The sequence below is a fragment of the Chlamydotis macqueenii genome, chromosome Z (genome assembly GCF_036417535.1).
Source record: "Chlamydotis macqueenii isolate bChlMac1 chromosome Z, bChlMac1.mat, whole genome shotgun sequence".
Taxonomy (NCBI): domain Eukaryota; kingdom Metazoa; phylum Chordata; class Aves; order Otidiformes; family Otididae; genus Chlamydotis; species Chlamydotis macqueenii.
In genome coordinates, this window is record NC_141593.1 from 82,746,860 (window position 1) to 82,768,469 (window position 21,610).

General features: G+C 48.2%; 1 protein-coding gene across 1 annotated transcript in view; it reads right to left on the reverse strand.

Moving 5' to 3' along the window:
* The window catches only part of FRMPD1 (FERM and PDZ domain containing 1), a 52,797-nt gene that overhangs the window by 29,878 nt on the left and 1,309 nt on the right, over positions 1 to 21,610 (reverse strand). The window contains exon 2 of the mRNA XM_086770453.1: positions 615 to 695. The gene's annotated coding sequence lies outside the window, so the exon portion shown is untranslated. The remainder of the gene's footprint in view (positions 1 to 614; positions 696 to 21,610) is intronic.

Consider the following 21,610-nt stretch of genomic DNA (forward strand, 5'->3'; position numbering starts at 1 on the left):
GCCAGCTGCCAAGTCACTCTGCAGTAATGCTTACAGCAGAGATACTCAAGAGAGCAGCCAGCTCTGGCCTCTAAGCTCCAGATAATCCTAAGCTTCCTCACAGGAAGCCTTGCCAGAGGCAACAAGGTTGTCTGATCATGGAAGACATAAGCCCTGCCTCTGACCACCATACCATGCCAGGGACCCCAACACTAGCAGCAACCTCCACAGCAGCTGTGGGGGAGACCATTCCTTTTGCAGATGTCTGCAATTTCTAAACATTTGTTTCCCTTAGCTGGAAAAGTTGTGGTGTTGAAAATACAGGCAGTATGATTCAATGGCAGTGAGTGCCATGGCCCGAAGTGTAAATATAGTGCTTTTTTCTAGTCCCCTCTGCTTCTCAACCAAAACCAAATATATCTTATGACGCACGGCCAAAACTCGTGCACTAGGTTAGATATTTTAAAAGCAGTCTGCTGTTCCTCAGGAGGAGTCCCAGCTTCAAAACTGGCCTCTTGTCCTCTTCCAGATTCTTATTCATAAGGGTGATGAGTTTCCCAAAAGCAGCAAGACTGCTAGTACTAACACCATTCACTGCTGCTAATGCAGCCTCAGTGTCTTATCTTTCCTCTTACCATTTGGCAGATGGCTAGTTCCAGACCAGAGGTCTTTGGGTTTCAAAGCAATCACAGTGATGTTGAACTTCAGCAGCCTCCCTGGAGAAAAAGCAGAGGTGTCTGTGTCATGCATGCGGTGCTATGAGGATTCTGTGCACTACAGAAAGCCGTGAAAGCCACCTTCCAGAACAAGCTGCATAAAATACACAACAGAATTGGGCTTTTCATCATGTCTTCCTTCCTCTTTCCATTTTCATGGCAGAGCAGAGGAATATAAGTAAGTCCACAGTCCTGTCAGTATCTGAACTGTAGCTGTTCTTGCCAAAAAGGCTGAGGGTGCTGGCGGAACCGCGCTCTGCCCTCCCAGAGACAGCAACAGAAACATTCACCAGAAAAAACATAAGATCAAAGTAATCCTGTATCCTCCCACCACTAGGCAGAAGGCAGTAACTCAAAGGAAAGGAGTGAATGAAGACAAGTCTACGCTCAGGGCAGCAGGTGAACGCCCTCCTTGCCTACCTCGCTTTCCCAACTGCCTCCATAAAACAAGTACGAGGCTCTAGATTTTGAAGTCAATTGATAATGTGGATGATGGTAAATCTACACCTGCTAGTCAAACTAAAGGGCAAGAAGGGAATGCATAGGCAGTAGAAGCAGGGACAGGTATCCTGCAAAGAGCATAGTGATGTTGCCCAGTTGTGTAGGGATGGCATCAGAAAGGCCAAGGCACAGCTGGAGCTGAAATTTGCAAGGGATGCAAAGAGTACTAAGAAGGGCTTCTACAGGTATGTCAGCCAGTAAAGGAACATCAAAGAAAGGATACTCTCCATGACAAGCAAGACTGGTGAACTGGTAACAACATAGGATGAGGAGGCTGAGGTACTCAACAACTTTTTTGCTGTCTCCACTGGCAACCTCTCTTCTCACACCTCTCAAATGGATGGACCTCAAAACAGTGACTGGGGAAGCACTGTAGGAGAATCATAGATTGGTTTGAGTTGGGAGGCACCTTTAAAAGTCATCTAGTCCAACCCCCCTGCAAGAAGCAGGGACATCTTCAACTAGATAAAGTTGCTCAGAGCCTCATCCAACCTGGCCTTAAATGTTTTCAGGGAAAGATCATCTACCACCTCTCCAGGAAACCTGTTCCAGAGTTTCATCACTCTCAGCATAAAAAAAAATTTCTTCCCTATGTCTAATCTAAGTTTGCCCCCTTCTATTTTAAAACCATTACTCCTTGTCCTACTGCAACAGGCCCTGCTGAAATGTTTGTCCTCGTCTTTCTTATTCAGCCCCCTTTAGGTACTGAAAGGCCACTATAAGGTCTCCTTGGAGCCTTTTCTTCTCCAGGCTGAACAGCCCCAACTCTCTCAGCCTCTCACGATAGGAGAGGTGCTCCAGCCCTCTGATCATCTTCATGGCCCTCCTCTGGGCTTACCTCAACAGGTAGGACAAGGGATAACAGTTTTAACCTAAAAGAGAGTAGATTTAGACCTGATATAAGGAATAAATTTTTCACAATAAGGATAGTGAAACACTAGAACAGTTTGCCCACAGAGGTTGTGGATGCCCCATCCCTGGGAACATTGAAGGTCAGGTCAGACAGGGCTCTGAGCAATGTGATCTAGTTGAAGATGTCCCTGCTCCTTGCAGAAGGGTTGAGCTCAATGACCTTTAAATATCCCTTCGAACTCAAATGATTCGATAATTCTATGATTTTACCTCTGTGTAGCTAGTGACACATCCTCACACTGTGCAGTTCAGGGACAAAGCAGGGCTGGTCCCTGTCCAGGCTACCCCAACTTGTCAGGCATGGTCTTCCCTGAAGACCAGTTATCTGCCCTCACAAGCTCTGAAAGGCAGAAACTGCAAAAGTAAGGTGATCTCTTTCACCACACAGCTGATCTCCTTGGTTTGCAGAAAAGCAAAGAAAAGCCCTTCAGCTCATGCTCAGCCTCTCTGCTGTTGAAAAGCCACATTTTTTCCACTTGCTTCCAGGCATCACAGCAATAGCAAAAGAAGGGTTCAGCCCAGGTTCCTGTTGAAGTCCTGTGGCGGTTTAGCCTGAGTCACCACACAGTTTCTCACTCACCCTCCCCCTACCCAGTGGAATGGGGGAGAGAATTGACAAGAAAGGAAAACTCGTGGGTTGAGATAAAAACAGTTTACTAAAATACCAAAGGAAAACTACAAAAATAACAGAATATAAGGATATTAATGTATACAAAATACATGAAATGAACACTGTACGATTTCTCACCACCCAATGCCCGAATGACCAACACAGCTCGTCCCGAGTAGCCATCACAGAAACGACACCGAGCAGCAAGCAAAGGAGGGGAGAGTGAGCCAGCAAGGTAGAGGGAACGATGCCAGCAAGCAAGCGAGACAAGAAGGTGGAATATGGATGCCAAGGATGCCCAAATGGATGCCCCCTCCCATGGGCAACCCCCACTTACATACTAAGCATGATGTTTATGGCATGGAATATTCTCTTTGGCCAGTTTGGGTCAGTTATTCTGTCTGTCTTTCTCCCAGCTTCCTGCATCTGCATGTTAATGAGACTTGGAAAGCCAGACAGTGTCCTTGGTCTCATTAACGACAATTGGTATTATCAGATTATTTTTATCAACAGTCTTCACATACAAAATCCAAAACATACCAGCTACTGAGAGAAGAATTAACTCCATCCCTGCCAAAACCAGGACAAGCCCTTCCCAGCCAATGAACACCCTTGACTCTGGAGAAAGCCTGGGCTCCTGTGGGATGAGAGATCCAGTCTGTGGTCCCTCAGCCAAGGAAGGAGTCTCCATCCTCAACAGCAGAATTGTGTGTGGAGCTGCTTGGGTCAGGCAGATGCAGGTTCAGGAGAACAGGCAGGATCTCACACAGCCAAATGCACATCTTCACTGACCAGTCAAGGGATTTGGTTCATGTAATGGGTTATCTACAGGATAGGGAGGTATTGATACAACTGGTGATGTCTACTCCTTTAGCTGCTGTTCTTGTTCAGGCACCACTAAAGCATAAGCACATTCTTAGCTTGCTTCCTAGGCAGGCAGCAGCAAACAAAGCTAATTTTTGACAAACATAGTTCATTGTGAGCCAGGCCTGCATCAGAAGACACTTTTGTCAGGAATGGGCATGTCTGCAGCAAAGCTTTTGAAGGTCAGACAGCCCTGACAAGACACTGTGACAGAACAGTAATTTACAGATTTTCTACACAGTAGCTTCTGAAGTTGTTCTCTGAGATTCGGTCAGAGGAAATAGCTGGGCCAGAGGACCAGGATTAAAGCTTCCATGGCAACCTGCACTCCCACCAGAATGCGAGCAAACCCCAGCTGGGAAGATGATACTAGAAACCCCTCCAAGAATGTTTCTGCCTATACAGCACCTGGCCCACAAGGGCTTTCCTCTTTTTTGGAGACATTTTACCCAAGACATGAACCCTGAAATCGTACTGACATGGCCAAACTCATTATTTGAATTCTGCCCAGAAGCAGGAGCAGCTGGATGGCACGTGGCCATGGAGACAGAGCACACATCCACAAGCACAACCCAGCAGCCAGCACTAACCCATTACCTCCCAGCTTCCACATCCCCTGAGACTCTCCCCAGGCTCATCTCCACCCAAACACAGCAGACACTGACACTGCAGGCCTTCTCTTCCAAAGACCAAGGGTTTGTTTGTTTTTTTATAGAAATCAAGCATTGTTACAGACCCCTGTCATGGCTCCCATCTCACCTGCAGTGAGACAGGTGAACAGCTAAGGAAAAAGGAACACGAGCACATGGACTGTCATTATTTGGCTGTGATTGAGCTGCTGCTGTTACAGTTTCCACAATCACACAATTGAAAAAGAACAATGCAAAAATTAAAAAAAAAAATTAAAAAAAAAAAGGAAAATAGAAAAAGAAAATCACTATGGTCATCCTGTCTCCTAAGTCAACACCATATAAGCAAGAGAAATTTTCCCTGAGCAAATCTGTGATGTTTCCTCGACTTTTGCAGAGACAAGTTGCATTCACACAAGGCTTGCCCAGAGCAAAGGCCAGTCCAAGTTGTCCATGAACGAGTTTCCACCATAGGACAGTCATAGGCCCATCTGGGACTCATCCTGCCACCCCAGGAGGAGGGTCCACAGCAGGATCCTCCCCATGGCCACAAACACCCTTGTGGGTTGTGATGTCAGTCCCTTCACCCATGGGGTGAGGAGAAGAGCACTGCTTCTCCTCACAAGGAAAACACTCCCATGATACCACTCAATATTGCCAGATGTCACTAACAGATTTCACTCTTCAGCAGAATTTATCCTCCACGCTCTTATGTCAGCTGCATGTCTGATCACCTCTGGGGCCCTAGTTATAATTGCTTTGGTATTGCAGGATGGTCTGCTCTCTTAACAAGGACTTCATAACTGAGCTGATGTCCCTCTGCCTATGTGACAGTCCTGAGCTCTTCAGCCCAGCCTCTCCAAGTTGGGACCCAGAAAATGAGCAGCTTTGACTTGACCCAGCCAGTGGGTTAGCATGCCTGTGACCTAGCGCTGTGCAGAAGTATGGGCCAAGTCCCTCCAGGCTGGTCAGGAGACAGGACCTGAGCACATCCTACACAGTCTTCTGTACATTCTCTGGTTCATCTACTGCCATTGGCAGTCAGAAAGAGAACCTGTGCTATGCCACAAACACATGACCTTGTCTGTCATGCAAGACCAGGCAAGTCCAGCACCATCCACTTATATCACCTGTGTGCACAGGCTTCTCCAGCTGTTCAAGCAAGCAGCCACCACTTCAGAATGCCATGCTTTCAATGAGCAGGTAAGTAAGTTCTGGCTTGTCAGCTGCTGTCACCAACCACCTTAGGCAAAAGCACCAGTCTGACTTAATTAGTTTTGCATCAAGCCATCAATGCATCTTGGGTATTAGGGTTTTTTGTTGTTGTGGGGGTTTTTTTTGTTTTGTTTTTATTTTGGTTTTTTTTGTTTGTTTTTGTTATTTTTAAAGAATGAAAGTATTCTGTACTTCAGTGGCTCATCACAGTTCAAGCAACAAGATGACAGCTTCCACCATGCCCATTCATCAGCCCATCCTCAGCGCTAGGGCAGCTTGTGGCCCCAGGGAAAATGGGCCCACGCTGTATGAACCAGACTGCAGCAGCCTGAGGGAGTGTCATTTCTGATGCCTCCTGCAGCTCCTTACAAAGTCACAGTCCTTGACTGGACTCCTCCCACAATGCATATCACCTCCAGTCATAAAGGAGGAAAGTAGCACATCACATGGTAAGAAAGCCATTAAGTGTTCAGGAGGCACAATCCATTCAAAATATCATGCTGCAATTCCCACAAAGGGCTGCCAAGTCATAGCATTATTTCCTTCTCATCCAAAATGGAAAAACCTTTCATGTTCAGCACTTCTTTGTACCAGCAAGAAAAGAATTACCACCACCACCAACTTCCTAGGAAAAAAAAAAACCCAAACTGTTGCTTTTTAACATTATTGGAAACCCAGGTTTTCACCTACAAACAGTTGTTGTCAAGAACTGAAAAAGAAAAAAAGTGAAAAGAAAAATAAACTTTCCACCTGCCACAAATCAAAAACAGTCAGTAGGAGAATTCTGAGCACTTGCCAATCCAGGGAAGACAGGAGAGATTCTGCTTCAGGTCATGGTCCTGCTGAATCCTGCCTGATGCAACTGCTGCACACTGATGAGGTTCACCAAGAACAGCAGGGACATCTCCAGAGACATTGCCTGTGCTGCCTGTACTTACGCATTCATAACTACCAGAGTCCTCCAACCTTCTTCTTCCTCATAGCACTGGTCAGGTTTTACATGGTCATACTTAGGCTCTGAAAGACTGCAGTATCTTCACAAGTACAGGTCACTTGGGATGAAGCTTCCCAGAGCCCCAGCCACACCCTTCAAGTGCTCTTCACAGGGGAACCTGATGTGCAGCAGATGTGCCCCTGGACCAGCATGGCCTGATGTCGAGATGCCCATGCAAGAGGGGAATGGCATGGGACCCCACGCAACCTGCGGACCTACAGTTTACTGGCAAGGGCACAGATTCAGCACTGCTCGAACTGGTGCCAGCACTGCTGGCAAAGTGGCTCTATGCCCAGCCCTGGATCAGGGCCTTGTTGCAGTAGAACAACAGAGAAAGACCAGTGGCTGCTGACCAGCTGAAGGATGAACCTGAAGCTCCAAATGAGGTACACCCTTCACAGCAATCACCTAGCACAGTCATCTTCCTAGAGGCCCAGAGGAATCTGTTATGTGGCATCTTTAACCAAAAGCCAAGTAGCACCTGGCCGGATCGAGGGAGCCAAGCGCACACCCTGTAGCTTGCCTGAGAACAGACATCAGAGGAGCAGGGTCACTAGCACTGCCAGATCAAGCCTATTGCTGCCAGATACCGTGAAGATGGTCCCTTTGTCTCTTAGTTTGACCAGACATACTACTGGTCGACAGAAGTCATTAGTGAAGATGAGCACAAGTAAACCATTTGCTGCTACTCTCCCCAGCCAATCTGCAGGGCAGTGCCGGCTGTTAGCTTTCTTTCTGAAATCATTTGCAAGTCTGGCCCGTACCATTACACCCTTAGTCTGCAGGAAGCCAGAGCACAACAAGAGGTTTCATATCTGAATTACTTTTAAAACAGGAGGTTCTGGACGTAACATGCAAATACTTCAGGCACCAAATAAATATCATTTTAACAAAGGCCCTACACCCTTGCCTGGTTCATATATTTAGTGCAGAAGGGGAGAAGTAAGAATAGCTTTGTGTATGGTCCATTACACACAAGCTGAAGAAAACAATAAACAGAATGTTCAAGGTGGAAAGAAGAAAAATCAATACTTGCCATCCTGAATAGCTCTCCTTTCTAAAATTAGATCTGTGTGACTTTCATCCCTTCAGCTGTATCTCTCTGTACAAGAACTGCCACCAGAGAAGGAATGTTCCCCTCTAATTTCTTGACTTAGCTTTCCAAAAGTAACTTCCTTTAATGATGATGGAAAGAACTGCCTCTGAGTGTACAGTTGGATCCTCTTCTCAACCACTGTTCGCACAATACCATGAAATCAAGCAGCTCACACCGCTAGCAACGCTTTCATGCCACTTGCAATTGGCACAAGAGGGAAAAAAAAAATACTCTGTTCAGAATTGCACATATTTGCACTCATCTCCATGTCCTTGGAACAGACCTTGAACCAACAAACATGCGTGTAAAGTTCAGCACTCTGGAGTATTTCCAATGTCTTCCCGGGATTGTCTGCAGAGAAAACTCACCTCAGCATACACATACTCAGGGTGGGCAAAGCAACAGGTTCCCATACCTGTTGGTAAAGATGATCATTACTTGTGCCTCAGATTTCACCAAGCATTAAGACTATATGCTAGGAAACAACTTCTGCGTAGCCTTTTGGCAAATACCAATAGAGGAAGAATAAAGAAAGGGAAATACATGCACTTGAAAAACATTGACTGAGAATTTCATGCTATATACAGAACCATTTCATAAAAGCTTCTCTTCAGCTTTAAAAATGTCAAGTTCTTTGCAAGCATTAGAGCCGAGTTAACTAAACAGCACTAAACACACTGCTCTATTTGCTACTAGCTTGCTTAGCGAGAATTTAGAGGAGTAAAACTCAGGATAAATTAGACAGCACTACACATGGAAATGTGTGCCATATGCCTGCTACCAATGGCTCAATTAGAGAAGCAAAGGAGTCTCCACCACAGCAAGACCCACACTTGACTGCAAGCCCAGCTGCACCAAATGCTGCCATTTCTGCTGACGAGCCACTCTTTCCCATAGCAGCTGCACTTGGTACAGGACATGACTGAGAAGCTTTGGTGGAAAAGAACTTCACCTGCCATTTCCTGGAAAGCTTCACTGGTTTCTTTCAAGCCCCATGTTCATCCAGAGCCCTCTGACCCCTCTACTCTTGTCTGAGAAAGACCTACCTCCACATCACCATCACTATTAGCTCTTTTGTATCATAGGGCTGGACAGAGGGCCAGCCTCTTCCTTCGAGTTGTGCTGCATTCTTGCAATCATTCCAGTGCATCCTTGCTTTTGGCCTTCCCACCCAGTGTGGCCCCAGAGCTTACTCTTCAGTCACACCAGAGCTGCACAGGCTGATTCACATATGGAAGGATGAAGCAAGGGTTAGGTGCCTCTCTAGCTGATGTCAGCTGGAATTTATACAGGGAGAATGAAGCGCTGCCTTGTAGACTTTCAGATTTTTTTTTTCTTTTCCAGCTTGGATTTTCATCAGGTTGTATGATAGCCCTCTGAATATATCTCTCTGCTTTGTTACAGAGAACATGTTATGGAAGTGGGAACAGCACCAAGAAAGAGACAGAGTGGATAAAATGGTTCACTGAGGGCTTCCTGTCTAACATGACTATCATTTCCATCACCAATTCTGCAGATTCTTCTGGGCCAGCAGGACTGCTCCTCCAGTACAATACTCCCACGACTTCCCACGGGCTTCCTAATATTTCTTGTCTTATAGCCCCTTTAGACCGTTCAGTCTTATCTTCCACATCTCACTGGTGGGTTAATTCTCAACCAAATCTTCCAGGAACTTAAGAGAGCATCCTACAACTGTAGTAAACCCAAGGGAGCCACAGGCAAGCTGTTGCAGAGACTTATCAAAAACACATGACGCTCAAGAGGTGGGGATCAGCATGCACATGCAGAACAGGCTACCCAGACAGAAGCTGGCAGGTGCATTTTCAGTGGTTAGATAGCCATCATGAGCACATACAAATGGAGCAAATTCAATCACCTTGGCCAGCAACACCATCTGTAACAACCAGCAGACAAACAGGCACTGCTGCCCTGACTTTATCAGCTGTCCTTCACAGAGTTCTGATCTCTGTGCTCCAGCTGCCCAGTAGAGATCCTGCCTTTGCCCAGCAACACCACCACCTTGCTGATGAAGCAGCTCTTCACAGAGTGCTGCACCTGATGCTTGCATGTTAAAGCCACTCTCTGCTCCCTCAACCTCAGGTGAAATTTCTCTCACAATATTTTCCTATTGTGGTTAAAAAACCAAAATCATTGACTGTCAATTCTACAACAGATAGGCATTGGAGGGTTTTTGGTTTGCCTGTTTTGTTGTTTGAGGGAGGCACGTACAGCCTCCTCCCATGAAAATTAGTTCACAGCATTTGGTGCAAGATCAGGCAAAAAAAAAAAAAAAAAGACTAAACAAGTCTCTTAAATGAAGAGGGGCACACAAAAGTCAAAGTCATTCAAACAGACACAGCAGAAGTAGCTGCCACCTGGCAAGGCAGGTATTTCTGGATAAAAGACAACAGCAGAACACTAGACCAAACCCCAGAGCTGCCAGCTTTCTGCTAGACCCCTGGGTTAGTAGGGCACAGTCTCTCCCAGCCTGGCGAGCACCAGCTAAGCCAGTGCGGCAACACTAATTTCTTTGATGACAGTTTGGGGGCAGACATCCCTGGAACTGGCTATAAACTTCAGCAGCAAAGCAATTTTCCACGTGGCTTTTGGGAAACAGTCGATGCGCAAAGAAAACAGCAGCACTACTTACTGCAACACCTTTCATCCGAAATCGCCAGTTTTGACCGTCTCGGCCGACATGAGCCGCTCCGCACCCCCGCTGGCACCGCCGGCAGCGGGACCCAGCCCGCCCCGCCCGCGGGGAGAGCGGCGGCAGCGCCAGACAAGGCGCAGGGAGCGTGGCCCGAGGGCTGGCCCCAGCTCGCCCGCTCCCGCAGCGGGAAAAGCTCCACGGCCGCCTCGAGCCCTCCCGTGGCCCGCGGCCCCCGCACCTCCCAGCCCGCTCCCAGGCGAGGGCTCCAGCGGGCGGCCCTGCCCGGCGGGGGCGGGAAACCCCCCTGGGGAGGCTCGAGGGCCAGCCGCGGGGCGCGGCCCCTGCAAGGAGAGCCCGGCCAGGGGCCGAGCCCGGCGCCGCCCGCGTTGCCGCCAGGAGCGGGCCGGCGCGGGGGCTGCCCGCCCGGCCGAGGACGCCAGGGCCCGAATCCGCCGCGCCGTCGGGGGCTCCCCTAGGCCTCCTCCACCAGGGGCCAGCGGCCCCGCAGCTCCGATGCTCCTGGGACAGGAGGGGACCCGCGCCCAACCCGCTACCGCTGCGGAGAAAGGACCCCCAGTCACCTGCTGCCGGGAACGGCGCACGTAGCCGGAGGCAACGCCGGAGCAGGTGCAGCCTGTGCCCGGGAAGGCGGGGCCGGGGCAGCGGGCCGCAGCGCACCGCCTCCGCGGGGCCGCCCCCCCGCCCCACCCGCGGGGGAGGCCCCCTCCGACCAGCTTTCTGCTGTCCCCTTCGCCTCCTTCCTCACGCCTTTTTGGAGGTCCCGTTGCCCTGGTAGGCATGTTCCCAAAGAGAACATGCGTTTGAACTCACCACCACCCTGCCGATAAGGACAATAAAGGTGGTCCGGTTTGCACAGAAAACTGGACGGTTCAGCCCGTCCCTACAGCTGCAGCCGGCCTGGCCCCTCTTGCCCCACAAGTCTCCCGCAGGCAAAGTTACACCACCTTCCACACTAGCTTTGAGTGGTTCATTCAGACTCTACATCACATTTCCAAGGAAGTTCCAGGTTTTCCCAGCCACTGCAATGTTTTGGAGAGGCCAAATCCACCACCGAGATAGAGGTGAAGCTGGTCCACCTCGCTTCCCCCAGGTCCAACCAGCATCAAGACTGAGAATGTATTCCCCTAAGGCACATATAAAAATGCACACCTCCAGCATGTAGCTAGATGGCACAGAGCAACATTGACATGTACTCAGTGATCACACAAATACAAAGAGCACCAGCAGCCTCAACTTGTTCTCCTCTCTGGTTGATTAGCATAAAGGTCTCTTAGTGGGAAATACATACATATATATACACACATATGTGTATGCATGTGTACAACACAGGCCCCTCCAGCAGCCAGGCACAGATACAGTCAGCCTGGCAGCTGCTCTGGGTCCCTGTCTCCCCGGTTGCTAGCACCTACAAGCACACACAAGTCTCTGAGGCCTTGGCCCCACTCCAGCTGCTGGTTCAGACCCTCTTGCACACACCAGCACACGCACATGCACATACAGAGCTGCCCAGGACTGCCCTGGTCCCTCCAGCTCATCCAGTGGTCTTGCCCCTAGGGACCCAGACCCCCTGACTCTCTAGCCATATCACCTTCTTGCTGCTCGTCTGTCTGGATCATCACCAGAACTCACACCATTGTTTACACACCCAGACTGCTCCAGATGCTGCACCACTGACACATGGGCCGCTCTGACACACACACACATGCCAGATAGGAAGTCCCTCACTCAGAAAAACTGCTAGAAGTGGAGTTGAGTAAGGCGACAGGACAGACTGCGCTGACCCAGCGCAAGGCATGGCCAGACAAGGATCCTGACCAGAAAAATGTTTATATGCTGCCAGCCCTTTTTATCTCCTTATCCCCAAACCATGTCGATGCCTGTGTTTCCTCAATTTTGGTTCCTCTCCTGAGCATCCTGTAACAAGCTTTGTGTAATCCCAGAATGCTCTTCCCCTTCACCCTGTAGCATGTCCCATGTTGATGGCAGGGACCTCCCTTGGTCCCAAGGGTGCTGAGACATTGACTCCTTTTGATAGGTTTCATGCCTGGACTGTGGGGCTTAGCCCTCCCCAGGTCAGGATTTCCCTTCCTCTGAGTCCCTAATTTGTGTTCTCAACTACATTTGTGCCCCTGCACTCCTCTGGGCTTATGGAGGTGGGCCTCTGGTGGGCTGATAATTCCTGTACGGGCCTGGGAGTAGACAAGGCAAGGTATTATTTGAGTTTCCCACTCTGGCATTGCCTCTCTGTGCTCCTCTGTGGGTGTGCAGAGCTGCTTTTATCACATAACACAGTTTGCAGTGCTCTTGCTCCTCGTACTCTGGGTGTAAAGTGTTGGTGGTGCTAAGGACAAAGAAAGTAAGTGCAAGGCTACTTGCAGATTGCCTGGCACTGTGTATCTTTCATTAGGTAGTGCACAAATGGGGACATAGGAACCCACATTCACTGTGTCAGCTCTTCCTTTCCTTCTCTGACACCAGCCTTTGCTATAAAAATGCCCTGCTCTGTGTTTAAAATCCTCTGTGACTGTCTGCAAGTCTTTATTTAGCACAGGGCTGCTCAGGAAACGAAGACTCACCTACTGAAAGGTATTGATTTTTTTCTGTTTTGTGCCTTTCTGGTTTTCCTCATTTATACTCCCTAATTAGCTAGAGTATTTCTGCAGTGCGGGTCCTTCAGCCTTTACTTTTGCTGGTCTTTCTGCTCCTTTTTCAGGAACTGCTCTTCTCCCAAATCAACTCACCCACAGAAACTATGGTTACTTTTCTGCTGATGTAAAAGCTGAGTTTGTCTAGCACCTTTCATGATGAGTTCTACTTTGTGGTCACTGAACTTAACAGAAAATGAGGTTGGGGCCTGACATGTGTAATTAATGTAACATTAAACAGTGCCCAGCAAAAGATTTTGCATCAACTGCTGATTCATGCAGCTTTCCTGGACAATCTGCATCACATTTCCCTTCCTACCAGTGCCCCTGGATCCTGTTTTCAAAGCAGTCCACAGAGGAAGCAGAAGTTTAATTAGAAAAGAAATTAAGCCATAGTTGTCTTTCCTGGGGATGAAAAGCAGTATCCACTAACAAGATAAATCAGAGCTTCACGCTACCAAATGTATTAGATTTGTACCTGTGTGTGGTGGAACTGAGCATGTGGTTTTCTTCTCTCTGATTATTCTAAGTTTCAGAAGCCTGGGGAACATCTCTCCAGAAAGTTATCAGATATTTTGTCTCTAAATAGCATTCTTCAGTGCCTGTGCCTTGATCATGTCACAGATGACTTACAAAAGCCTTCAGTCTGGGGAAACTTTTCAAAACTATTTGGAAGCTTCCAACTCGTTGCTGCTTGCCTGCCAAGCTGTTTCTATGAAGAATGCAAGAATATCAGACCTCTGGGACCTCATCCTAGTCACAAGCTGAACCAGTGAATCCATCTCCATGTCCTCTCCATGTACCTGTGATCCAGATAATTGCTCTGGAATTGCTGGGCTTTAAGGATCCAGAAAGCTGCATCTGCTGAAGAAGAATGACAAAGATTTCTGGAAGGAGAAAAAATCTTCCCATTGCACATATCTGAAAAATTGAACTTAGTGGATTAGTCTCTCTCTGAGAGACTCAGAGTTCCTTAGTCTGGATGTGGCGGGGCTGCCCAGCCATGTTTGAGCACCTATATGCTGCAGGTTTTTGGTTCCGTGAGCCATGCAGAAACAGCTCAAGTTCCCTGACATTCTGCCTACCCTTCTACAGGATAAAGATACAGACAAGGCACACCTCTATCCTTTGGCCCTCTCGATGTGATTGGCCATGCTATTCTGGTGCTGCCGCCCAGCCCAGTTGTTGATGATGTTTTATGTGAGTGACCCAAACTACCTTAGAATCATAGAATGGTTTTGAAGGGACCTTTAAAGGTCATCTAGTCCAAGGACATTTAGTCTCCTGCAAGGAGCAGGGACATCTCCAACCACATCAGGTTTCTCAGAGCCTCATCCAGCCTGGCCTTGAATGTTTACAGGGATGGGGCATCCACCACCTCTCTGGGCAACCTGTTCCAGTGTTCCACCACCCTCATTGTAAAAATTTTTTTCCTAATATCTAATCTAAATCTACCTCCCTCTATTTTGAAACCATTACCCCTGGTCCTCTCACAACAGGCTGGGCTGAAGAGTTTTTCCCCATTTTTCCTATAGGCGCCCTCTAGGTATTGGAAGGCTGCTGTAAGGTCTCCCCAGACCCTTCTCTTCTCCATGTGGTGACCTCTGATGGTAAAGGAAATTCTATCACAGAAACCCAGGCTGTGGTTTTCTTTATCATTGTCTGGCCCCTGAGGTGCTGAGCCCCAGATGTTCAAACGTGGTGAGCATGCAAGGGTCCTAGGGCAGAGGCTAGACCAGCGCTCTGACTGAGCACTGTCCTGCTGCTCTGTCTCTTCCTGCTGCATATCTGGGATTGTCCTCCTGCCCCAAGTAACCAACAAGAAGGATGGAGCTGGTGAGACTGCTGGGGAGATATGACCGACAACAAAGGGGATCAGGGAGTTGGGTAGAAGCATACCATTGCTGTGAAGTGGGAGACACTCAGCCCAAAGTGCCCTAAGGACTCAGCCATTCACGTGGTTAGCACTATCTCTTCACACTGTGTCTCTCTGGGCCCCACTGTGCCTTTTCACTGTGCCCACAGCAATGCAGAGGTGAGGTGAGGGCTTGAGTCTTCCTGCCCTGGAGTTGTTCTGCTGTGTTTTAACAGCACTATGTGGGTTTACATTGCTGGAATGTCTGCTCTGGTGTGGTTTTACCTCTTTTTATCACCCAGTTTATATAACCCCTAGGATACCCTGTGGGCCTGAACACTGCCTTGTTTCTTGTTACTTGCTCTGCAGAAAAATAATGTCTCTCTCACAGTAATATTGTCAGCTAAGGATGTCACTCTCCCCAGTAGTATAATGCCAAATGTACCCCTGCATGAGAATCTACACAGTCTCCTACTTTGTTCCTAGGAGAGGTCAGTGCAATGTAGTTTTAAAAATCTTCCCCTGCTTAAGCTCCTTGCCATTTTGCTCTACCTTTGGATTAGCCATCCAGTTGACAGCTCTGCTACAGCACAGTGTTGGAATGAGTAGATGCAGTTTCCATTTTGGACTCTGTCATTCAAAGAAGTTACCTGTGCCAGAAAGTCTTCCTCCTTGTATAGCTGCCAAGAGTCCTGCTGGAAATGTGTGATTGGCACTGTTTATTTTCCTGGCCCCAAGGAGCTGCTATTAGCTGCAATCCATGCCAGAGCTTCTGGCTGGAATTAGTTGAAAGGAAAAGTCTTCAGACTTGGTGAAGTCAGAGGCAGAGCTCTAACTGTGTATAGTCAAGTGACTATCTTGCAGATTTTTTTCTCTCCAGTTAGATAAGGATGATATTACCTGTCTCAGAACTGAGGAGAGAGGATGAATGGACAGAAGACCATGCCATCTCTGGGTGGCTGTTAACTGTAGCCCTGGACAGTATGACTACTGAGTGAGCAGTAGGCACTGATATTGCTGTACACCTGCCCCAGACACTATATACAACAGCTGCATTTAGCTGCGTACCCTCTGAGTAGACAAATTTGCCAGAAACTTGTAGAATCCTATATAACAGCCCTTGTCTTCTTTCCTGACCTTCATACCACAGGCTGCAGATCCAGGCTGGAAAACATAGGAAATAAAGAGGAAAACTGTTCACTAGTGACTGTCTCAAAAGAAAACAGCCCGTGGACTGAAATGGCAGACCAAGCCTCACAGGCAATACCACCAAGGCAGTCCTGTTTGGAAGGGTCTGCTAGAATATTATCCCTTAAGAGGGAGACCTGCTTTACATTAAATGAACCAGCCTAAGCTAGCCTAACTCAGACACTCTTTGCCCTGGTTAAGCCTGAGTTAGATACCCCTATCTTCTTGTGTGCCTGTGCAGCACTGCCTCCAGTAGTTGTGTCAGTCTTAGACTCAATGTACATCTGGTCTTTAGCCACATCTGGTTTTAGACCACCTGAACTGAAAGCAGTGAGTATGGATGCTCCAGATGCAAGGTGCTGGGGAACCAATGCACTGAGCATCAGACTCCAGCAGCAAGGGCCATGCACACTATTTTTGCACCCATGCACTAGGAGAGATGGCATTGCTCTTTACACTAGGCTTGAGAAGCTGGGAAGCATCAGTGAGGTGAGTAGGAACTGTCCCTTCAGCTTGACTTGGCAGTCACATTAATTTGCTTTTCAGGCTGGTTTGATAAAGCCTAGAAAATGTATCTTTGCACAGTCTGACCAACTATGTGGAGCCTGTAGGGAGAGACTGCAGAACAGCAAGCTGAAATTTATTTGCCAGACAAAGAGAAATTCTTCATGTTTGCACAAATGCAAATGCTGCCATTAGTGTGTATATCAATATTGATTCTTTTGATGGGGTGAAAGAATCAACATGGGAGGTCGCAACAAAGCTCCAGCAGTATCTGCTTTGCCTCCCCCCTGGTGCTTCTGCAAGGCTTCCCCTGGGCCTCTAAAATGCCTTTTATATGCATCAGTGATAAATGTCCGGATCCAACTCCAGAAGTAGATGTTTCTGGCACTTCTCTGAATCTTACTGGTAGATGCTCAAGGGGCCAGGGCAAGCTAATGATGCTTTGGCTAAGGGAAAGGCATGCTGTCCTTTTGGCTGACTGATGAGGCATCTCCAGGATGTGGGAGCAGCCCTGGAGAAAAATGCCAGAATAGTGTATGGAGGGCCACCTCACAAAACATCTTCATCAAGGAGGATCAAACCATCTTGGTGAGTTCCTTTCTTCCACAAATCTTCCTGAGATCACAAAAAGGCTGATCAGGGCAGATTTAACTTCTGAGCACTGTTTCTTGCCTGCCCTCTGCACTAGCTATGCCTTAGCCCAGCATCAATGCAACCACTTCAAGGCAGGGGGAGAACACCTGGGAAAAGAAGTCTGAGTTTTCACTAGCATGTCCTCGCTCAGGTCCCCAGGCAGCCCTGCCCAGCCAGCTCCTCTTCTCTGCATTCCCACCCAGCATGCAGCCCTGCCACTTTCACCTGGAATCTCTGTTCCCTGGCCTGTAGTGCTCGTTTGCACATATATCCTGCAGTTTTCCAGATAAGAAGCCAGAACCAAAGCTCTTCACTCAGGCACAAACAAGTCATCTGAATCACAGGCACAAGGGAATGTTGGGGGCATACCTGCACCTGGACCTGCATCTTGGTGATTTTGCCATTAGGATAAGAAGGCAGCCAGACCATGCTTATCCTTGGTACATGAAATGCATCTTGGCTTATGTGGACCCTAACTGGGTGACATGTGGAGTGAACTGGTTTCCTTGCTAGGCTGGTATGCAAACCAATGCAAATTCATATTTTGTGTCACCTTGTCAGTCTTGCCAGCAAGGCTAGAAAAGGCTGAACCTGTTTTTAAACAATGTTAGGAAGTGATAGGTAGCTGCCAAAGCCATCGCACCTAGAAAATGCATCTACATGGTAATACTGCGAAGTTCAATACATTCACCTGGGTGTTCTCAAATCTTTTAGGGAAAGCAATGTACCTTCCCCTTCATCCTCTTGACCGGGACAGTAGGTTTGATATGCATGCTATGGCTAAAACAACAGATTTGGTTTAAGATTCTGCTCTAAGCAATGGTGATCACACATAGGACTGCTTGGCTGTTTCCTCCATGCAGCACTGGTCACAACATTTGTATACCTTGGTACTCCCTTTTCCTGTTTCTTGACTTTCCTTTTTGGAATCCTTGTACTTCCTTTGTCTGTCTCGGTCTCCTCCCAAAGGAACAACTGGCTTCTAATATTTTTTTCCTCATTGGTATTGTGGGTTTTTTTTTAACATCTGTGTCCAGTTCGGTGTTTCTGATACCGTTACCTAGGTAATCTTGGCATTATGTGCTGTTACTGACACAGTTCCTGAGGAATTGCTGGCCTTGCCTCAGGAGGACCCCAGTACTTTTCTGCAGTTATCTGTGAAATTTGGCCTTGCCTCAAATCACTGCTCCATAACCATTTGGGAGTTCCAGCTGTCCCTTGTGGCATTATCTGCAACTTTTGTCAGCTTTTCACACTACCATATGCAGACATTTCACATACCATGTCATGTAGTCCATGTTCTGTCCAGAGACCTTAACCTCAAGCCAGTGCCCAGTCAGTGGCTAGTAATGTGCCTGTAGCCTCAGGAAACTAAAGGTAAAATTCTCATGCAATTACAGGACTGAGTAAGACTAAGGACGTGGTATGAGCTGTCAAACTTTGCAGTTTGGAGGTTTGAGGGAATTCTAGAAAATTGCTACAAGCATTTCAAGGACAGCCCAGGAAAGTTGTTCATGCTGCTGTCAAAAACCAAAGCCAATGCCTTCTGTTCCTTGCCAGCTGCTCCACACCTGGAGTCTCTTGCCTATCCAATGTGGATGTCTCCCAAAGGAAATGTTTCTCATCCCCTCATCTCACAAAAGGACAAGGAGAATGGAGTGGCTCCAGTGAAACAACTTGTGGCAACAACTTTCTAGTCAATGTCCTGGCAGAGTCCTTGCTCACATTGCTCCTTAACAGCATTTTTTGCCTTCTCCTCACTCCAGTCTATCTTCCATACTATGTCATGTTTGAGTCAGCTTTGCTCAGATTTGCCCAAGTTCCTTGTCCAGAGCAGTGCTTGGGAAATTAGCATCACTTCTGCTTTTCAAATACAAACCAAGACTGGCAGGGCCAACAGTCTTGAAATGTAGGATGACACTCTTTGCTTTTTGCCAAGATGGGTGCCCTGGTTTTATTGGGGGCAGGGGTGGGAGGGAGCAACGGTGGCAGCTTCTGTAAGAAGTTGCTAGGTTTCCCCTTTCTGTCCAGTGGACTTGGCTGGGCCTACGGTGGACCCGCTGCTGGCCAGGGCCGAGCCAATTGGTAGCAGAATGTTCCCAGATAACACCTCTGCAATAATGTATTTAAGAAGGGGGAAAACATAAAATAAAAAAAAAAAAAAGAAGAAGTGAAGATGTGAAGAAGTGGAGTAGTGATGGAGAGGGGGAGGTGCAAGCCTTCTGGGCCTGGTACCCCTCAGCCTGTGGCCTCTCACTGGGCAGGCGACTGGGCCCAACTTGGCCCGGCCCAGCTGCAAGAAGTAGAGATGAGATGTGAAGAGATCCTGAGAGGCATCTGCCTGCCTGAGATGATTGTGAAGAATTTCTTGTGAGAGGAACGGCTGCAGATACCAAGGTCAGTGAAGGTCACTAATTTTGCTCCCATGGTGAAGACCATGGTGGAGCAGGTTGTCCCCCTGCAGCCTGTGGAGGCCCATGGAGGAGCAGAGATCCCCCTGCAGCCCGTGGAGGCCCATGGAGGAACAGAGATCCACCTGCAGCCCGGGGAAGACCCCACACCAAGCCAGGTGGATGCCTGAAGGAGGCTGTGGCCCATGAAGGGCCTGTGCTGGGGCAGCCATTCCTGAGGGACTGCACCCCGTGGAAAAAAAATGACGCACACGGGAGCAGTTCATGAAGGACTGTATCTTGTGGGAGGGACCCCATGATGGAGCAGGGGAGGACTGTGAGGAGTTCTTTCCCCCATGAGGAAGGAGCAGCGTAAAGTAATATGTGATGAACTGACCGTAGCGCCGATTCCCTATTCCTCTCTCTGTGCTGCTCAGGGTGGGGGGGAAGGTGGTAGAGATAATCTTAAGCCTGGGAAGAGGGAGGGGTAGGGGGAAGTTATCTTGTTCTCTTTGTCATTATCCTACTTTGGTTTTAATAATAAATAGTTTTCCCCAAGTCAAGTCTGTTTTGCCTGTAACAGTAACTTTAAGGATCTCTCCCTGTTCTTCTCTCAAACCTTGAGCCTTTTTTTTTCTTATATTATCTTTCCCTTTTCCCTCGGAGGGTGGGGGAAGTGAGAGAGAGACTGCATAGTCTGGTCCCGATTGGAGCTAAACTACAACAATGGGCTTGGGACCTGCTGTTTCTACTAGCAGAGACCAGAGAAACCCACCATTCAGAATGAAACATCTAGTAAATAAACAAGATTTCCCAGAAGCCAGCAGAACAAGGCTAGTTTCTGTCAGCTGCAGGTCTGGGCAGGTCTATTGTACTTTCCTCCAGGACCTTGCTGTAAAGCTCTCAGGAGGACAGTCTTACAACTTCTGTGACCAGAACAGGTTGCCCCTTCATTTGCACTGGTGATTAGCATTGAATGCTCTGCAAATGTGGTGGGAGTAGGGCAGTTTGGGAACAATCCTCCTTGACCATCCTTTGCAAAGTCAGTGGGGGGCCTTGAGGTAGCACAGAAAGGCAGGAAAGCTCCCCGAGCCAGTGGGAGATGCAATTAGCCGGGTTAATCACTGGCACAATGAAAGCAGCTGCTCTGTAATTGGCTTTGCCTCAGGTCATGCGCAGCTTAGCCGAGAGAAATCTGTTGTTTTTTTTTTTTTTTTAATTATCTGCCTACTGTGCATTCCCTGATCCCAAGGAACACAGGCAGAGCAAGCTGGACTGCAGAACCCAGATGCCTTGTCAGAGTGGTGAGGAGAGCCACAAGAGACTGCCTGCTTGCTTGATCCTCTCCAGGCATCACTAGTGCCTGTGTCCATCTCTGATAGTATTTCGTTGGAGGAGTGTTTCTGATAGCATTGTCGGCTGCCTGCCATGGGCAGGAAATGTAGGGCTTGGCTGGCTGAAGCCTGTATGGTGCAGATGGAGCTCAAAAGTGAGGACTGAGGGCTGTGTACACAGTAGTCTGGGTGAGCCTGCTCTCAGGCCTGACCCAGCTCCTATCCCTAAATAAGTGCACAATTCAAGTCAGCATTCATGCTCATCCATTACCCTGACTGAAACTAATTCACAGCCCAGCCTCCCACGACCTCCAACTCCCACAAGGGAGAGGCCTCTCCAAAGCCAAGATCCCTGACCCTCTCAGTCTCTTTGTACCTCTTTAATACTACTGGCCTCCAGTCATGTCCCTGGACTTGTCTGGGAACAGGGGTTGCCTTTGTACAAGCCCTTGCCCTTGTTGGGATGGAGGCTCCTGTGTACTAAACAAAGCAGCACAGGTAAGCTAGCTGCTAGCTGAAGCAGTAACAAACCCCGCAGATCAGCAGTGGTTTGACAGACAATGGTGCGTAATTCAGGAGACAGTGCATGATTCAGGAATGCTAGCAGAGCAAGATGCACATTGACTCACAGTCATATGAATTTTTTATTTAAATTAGAGTAAAACAGATATCTATTAAGTCCCATTGTAAACAGCTTATCTAGAATGAAGTCACTTGGAAGAGTTCAGAAGTGGGCCAGCAAGGCAACCTCTGCTCCCGCCTGGTGCAGGTATAACACTCTCCCCAGTGACTAGTTTGCTCTTCAGGACTGCGTTCTCGTGCACATCTCACGCAATAGTACCACACAGACTGTGAAGCCAGCAGCGTTTGC